This window comes from Pinus tabuliformis, chromosome 6, assembly GCF_031772625.1.
Source record: "Pinus tabuliformis cultivar Carrire ecotype Pingquan chromosome 6, CPIR1, whole genome shotgun sequence".
Taxonomy (NCBI): Eukaryota; Viridiplantae; Streptophyta; class Pinopsida; order Pinales; family Pinaceae; genus Pinus; species Pinus tabuliformis.
This window is the reverse complement of record NC_142292.1, coordinates 98,269,886-98,275,463: the sequence shown is the minus strand read 5'-3', so window position 1 is coordinate 98,275,463 and position 5,578 is coordinate 98,269,886. Positions and strand designations below refer to the sequence as shown.

General features: G+C 34.7%; 1 pseudogene; it reads right to left on the bottom strand.

Annotated features, from left to right (window-relative positions):
* Positions 1–1,409: 1,409 nt before the first annotated feature.
* On the bottom strand, positions 1,410–3,054 carry LOC149257441 (DNA-directed RNA polymerase III subunit 2 pseudogene; annotated as a pseudogene).
* Between the last annotated feature and the right edge of the window lie 2,524 nt (positions 3,055–5,578).

Genomic DNA, 5,578 nt, shown 5'->3' with positions numbered 1-5,578 from the left:
TAGCTTGTTGACTTGTAGTCCTAGCATTGAATCACCCACTATAAGGACTTCACCTAGCTACAAATATGTTGCAATATTCGCTTTTAAAGATGCAAATGGATCTTTGTGGTCAAGCCCTCTACCTTTGTAGATTTTTGAAACCTGTGGTGCAAAATAGCATGCTGCAATTATGATGTGGTTTCCATTTTCTGATATTTTAAACCAAATGAATTTCTTATTTGAGTCTTCTTTTTCTAACTGAATGAGATGACCTTCTTTCTCTCTTACTAAAACCATGATACCCCCATGTTGTTTGCCATTCCCTGCTACCTTGTTCCACACTTCCATATTCCAGTATCCTTCAAACAAAGGTGTCTTGCACCCTTCATGCTCATGTGTTTCTATGAGGCAAATTATGTCTCTATTTTCCGCAATAGGCCCTAACCTAGGTCCTCATCTCCATGGGTAACCTCTGCAGTTCCAACAAACTAATCTTAAGGAAACCTGGGTGTGACTTGATTGCTATTTATTTTGACATTCAAGACTCACATTTGAGTCTTTGTCCCTGTTTTCCCATACCGACCTTGCTTTCTCATTTCCTGTTGAAGAGTTTGTTGCCTCTTCTTTATTACCATCTTGCTGCTTTGTTCTGGAAGGAGGTAATGAAAGGAAAAAAAAAAATCTGCAATATACCCCAAGAACTGTAATCAAAACTAGTTTTTATTCTTTAGTTTTTGAGATATTTTTCATTACATGCCTCTTCAGAATTTTCGAGCTCCAAACTCCCTCTAAATGTTTTTTTCAAACCTTTTTTTTCACTCCACTAACTCCCAAGAATTAGTTTTAAAAATTGATTTCCTTTTAGTTATAAACGACACCTCCATTATCATAAAAGTAATATGATAATGGTTTTTTGTTTTAATTACAAAGATTTAGTAAATTTTAACATTATATATAAAATATATAAGATTAAAATTCTTTATTAAAATGAAGGTTCTCCTTTTTACAAAATTAACCCTACCCATTTACAAATATTCATAATATATAATTTGGATTTTCAACCCAAAAATAAAAAATGTACATAGGAGTGATGGAATGGAAAGAACATGTGTGCGGGCCTGACTTTTGTTACATCCATGTCAGTAAAACTGTAAGTGGTTTGGTAGAAACCACAAACTGCCTTATGATACCTCTGTTGGAGGTTTTTGTAGTGGAAGGGGGTGTCAGACTGAATCCCCGTCGTTGATCTTATGATGGATGGTTTTGCAATTGTCCCTTTTCCAGGGGTCTCCATTATTTTAAATTCCACATGTTTAGGCCCATAAAAATCCCATTTATCAGGAGTATGCAATAATTTAGACCGTCGATTACTAATCAAATTAAATTCCTTTTACCTTCTTCCATTCCAATTCAAACTCTTAACATTCTTATCAGAATCGCAAACCTCCCTCGCGACTTCTTCCCTTGGTGGGCTGTCGTGTCAACATCACTCTTGGTCCACTGGCTCAAGCATGCATTTTATTTAGAACCATGTGATTAAGCTTTTGATAACAGATAGGACCCGTAAATATATAGTTGAAGCAGATATCCTATGATACCTAAATATATAAAATCTTTACTGCTATAACTAAACTCGTGCTTCACAAGAGTGGCACCAATATTTTCAAGTATGTCAGCGTGGCCACTTGATTCTCCAAAAGCACTACCATAATGAAACTTTCCACACAAAACACCGACTTTCCCACCAAGTAATTCAATCATCTTCCCAATCACCATTCGACTTGGAAAGTCTTAAGGGTTCATAATCAAATTTGGGCAAATACCATGTTCAAAAAATGGAAAATCTTCTTCCTCAACAATAGTCCCACAAGACACCTTTCTACCCATGTCTCTTGCTAAATTTGTCACCAAGCTCAAGGCTATGTGTATGTTGAAACAAGAAATTTATGTTAGGAATATTTTCATCATTTCTTGTTAACAAGACTCTATCTACAACAACAAACTCTTATGTCTTGTGACTTTGAGGAGTGAACTTGTATGCACTGTTTGGTAATGCCATTGGATTTGGCACCTCAGCCCTAACATTTATAGGGGTATGCTTTATCTATATATCTATATATATATATATAGGATTTTATTATTTTTCCAGGTGTTGTTATCTCATCATTGTATAGGATCTGAAAATGTGTATCAACTTTCCCACTTGATGCCATTGCAAGTCTAACAATTCTATCTTGAGTGCGATTCATATACTTCTTAATGGATGATGAATACTTTTTCATCACAATGCAACGTCCAAATCCATGATCAAGAGGAGACTTGTTGATCGTAGTCGCTATGACTCATCACGACCACTGTTGTATTCTGAACATCTCCAAGTTTTTCATAGTGAACCAATTGTTTTTGTTGTCAGAAGAAGTCGTTGAGGATACACCAACAGATAAAGTAGAGTTCCCTGTTTGCATAACTAATTGTAACATATGTTACCCATTGCTTTCTTTTCCATGGCACACTGGTAAGTGTTCTAAGGTGATTGGTTGTAATATGGTAAAGGAATAAGCCCAACATAAACACCTAGAATAATAAAAGGCTCAATCTCTATATGAGTAGTGGGAGGTGTTTATTTTGCTTCATAAAGTGTAACCTGTGCATTGTTTTCCTCATTAACATAAAATTTTTGATAACCATCCTTCAATTATTACATGTGATGTTCCTTTATTCTAGAAACACCATTGTTAGCAATCATCAACGGTCAACAAACACAACCACCATATAAAGAAACATATACACAATGGTGTTTTATATTCACAAATACAATCACAAACTCTCTAATTTTACCAACACGCCGTAGCTTCCTTAAAGTATTTTTCAATTGTTGTGGTTACTGATATACACCAAGAATAAGCCCATTAAAAAAATAACCAAATATGTCTTAGGTAAATGGATCTCTCTACCAGGAAGCAAGCACAAATCTTCAACTCCTAAAGAGTTGCACAATGAAATAAGAGGACCCTCTTCTTCATCAGTTGTAACATGAGTCACCAAAGCAAGTTTTTTAACAAGTCCACAAAGCATGCCCCAATGGCTTGGTTGTATCAAAATCCAAAGACTTGTCAATAGCTATAATATTGTTGCCATAATTTTGTGGATTCCTGTAGCTATAACCTTCAAACCATGCTTCTGAATTTCCTTTGTGATTTTAAGACCTTTCATTCCATTTTTTTTAATTCCTTATTGGTGTTCCTTTTCATGGGATATATCCTACATTCATGTGGTCGCAATATAATATAAACCTTATATTGTCTACTGCACACAACGCCATTTGATGCATTGTGCAAAACATTATACTCATCTCTCCTAGTTGTGGTCTCATCCCTTGATTTGGTGCCTTGTGTGTGGTGCTTACGTATGATATATTCTTGGCCTTGAATGTCATATGTGTGGCATAAAATATAAACTTAGAGATTGGGCCTCAAGCCCAATAACTTTCAATAAAAATCACTCGTCTGCATAAGAATCTGAGGCATAAAAATGCCTATAAAAACCAAAATTTTGCCCATAATTATAATATATATTTTATATAAAAATTATAAGCACCACACTTCATATAAAAAGTGATATTTTTCCAAATCAGATCCATAACACCATCAACATATGTTTCTTCCCTCTTGCCACTTTTCCCAAATTAAAATGACCTTTATTTTGACTTTGATTGTTGGCTCAAGTTTGCCATATTTTTTTTTCTTTTTAGCTGTGCAAGATTGAGCTACAACAAACATATTTCCAGTAGAACCATTACATTAGCTCTATTCCTACAAGAAAATATATAACATGAGTTAGTAAAAGAAACAAAATAAATCTATATGACACAAGAACACAACTATATACATATAACTTTAACAAATTAAAAGAAGGAAACTTATGTACAAGGTCTTCCCTTGAAGTGATTTCTCCAAGTGTATTTCAAAAGGATCAATCAAAAAAGGATAAATATTTGAAATTACTTGAAGAGTATCCCAAGGGGAAGAAGATCGCAGGCTTGGTATGGATGTTGTACCTTCAGATGTCGAAGCATGTGTACAAAGAGTGTTAATATTAAAATTATCTATTCTATTTTTAGTAAAGTTAGTAGGATAACTACAAGACCAAGACTTGTTCACATGGTTGGATTTGACACTAAGAAGAGGAGATTAACCATTTTCAAAATATGTTTCCATATTACTATCAAGGTGGATATTATTTGAAAATTGGTGATCCAAATCATTAGTGCATGCAAAATTGTGTTTATCTACAGGATGAAGGGAAAGAATACATGAAGAATCCATTGACAGGTCTAAATCTAAGTCATTTTTTATGAAGGTAACTCTATGACATCAGCATCAAATTATTTATCACATATAACCTCCCTTTCTTGAAAATGATGTGGTTGATTTGAGTTGAGAGTATCAACAAAAGGAAGTAAAATAGGTTTCAAATTATCATTGATGGGTAAATATTCCTTCTCACAAACAATATGATCCTCAAAGAAGTATGTACTAGTTGGAGACACGATTTCAATAGAAAGATCTATAGGATCATTACTAGATGTACTTTGATTTGCAAAAAGATCATAATATGAAAAGTAATGTTCACCAGAATATATCAAATTAGGTTCATCATTGTGATTTACATTGTTATGGATAAAACAAGAATTCTAGTTTGATGTTAATTCCTCTACTGAAGGGATAGGAACTAGTACTGAGTCTACTTCTAGAGAAGAACTAAAACATTTTTCTTGATCCAGTATCTTTTACTTCATTGATGTATTTAGAATTGCATGTAAAAGAACATGAAAACCACATGTGCATACACTTTAAATAAGAGGAAAATAAAAGGCAACCATAAAGACAAGACACATGCAAAAATTGATAATGGACTTCCCTTCTCAAAGTGGGGATGCCTGGTCATTCATCAACAACAAAATCAAATGAATACATGGAAAAAATACACCTTATACCTCAAAATTTTGGGATGGATAAAAATGGGTTGCTCGGACCAGAAAACCGTCTGCACCATATATTCTTGGTGAAAAATCATGAAATTTGAGTATAAACACGACCCCTTTCTGTCACATTCCAAAATGGGCTCCCTGATAATATTTTAGATTCCTCGCAAGATTTTCTTTTGGAGATGGACGAAAAATCGGCTATTCAGATGAAGAAACATACTGCACCATCAGAATTTTGGTGAAAATTTGAAAATTTTGAGTATAAAGTTGACTGGAATTGTTACTATGACCTCTTGGGCTATAGGGAATCTAAAGATTCCCTGCAAGATTCCTCCCAGGAATATTCTAGGACTACTCTTGCAGAATATTTCCTTATAGATCCCTCTCGAAAATCGTGCTTGGCACATTGTTCCAGTTGCTCCAAGTTTCGCTTCGGCCTCTCATGCTTGACCACGTGTCTCCCTCCCTCAGTGGTGTAAAAATGAGCTACTTAAATACAAGTCCATAGGCAAAGTTTACAAATCGCCCTTTAGGCGTGGTGTTTATGGTGACAAGTTAGGGTCATTGGCTAGCCTAGAGGTCATGGGTTCGACTCCCCGAGTGACCCACCCA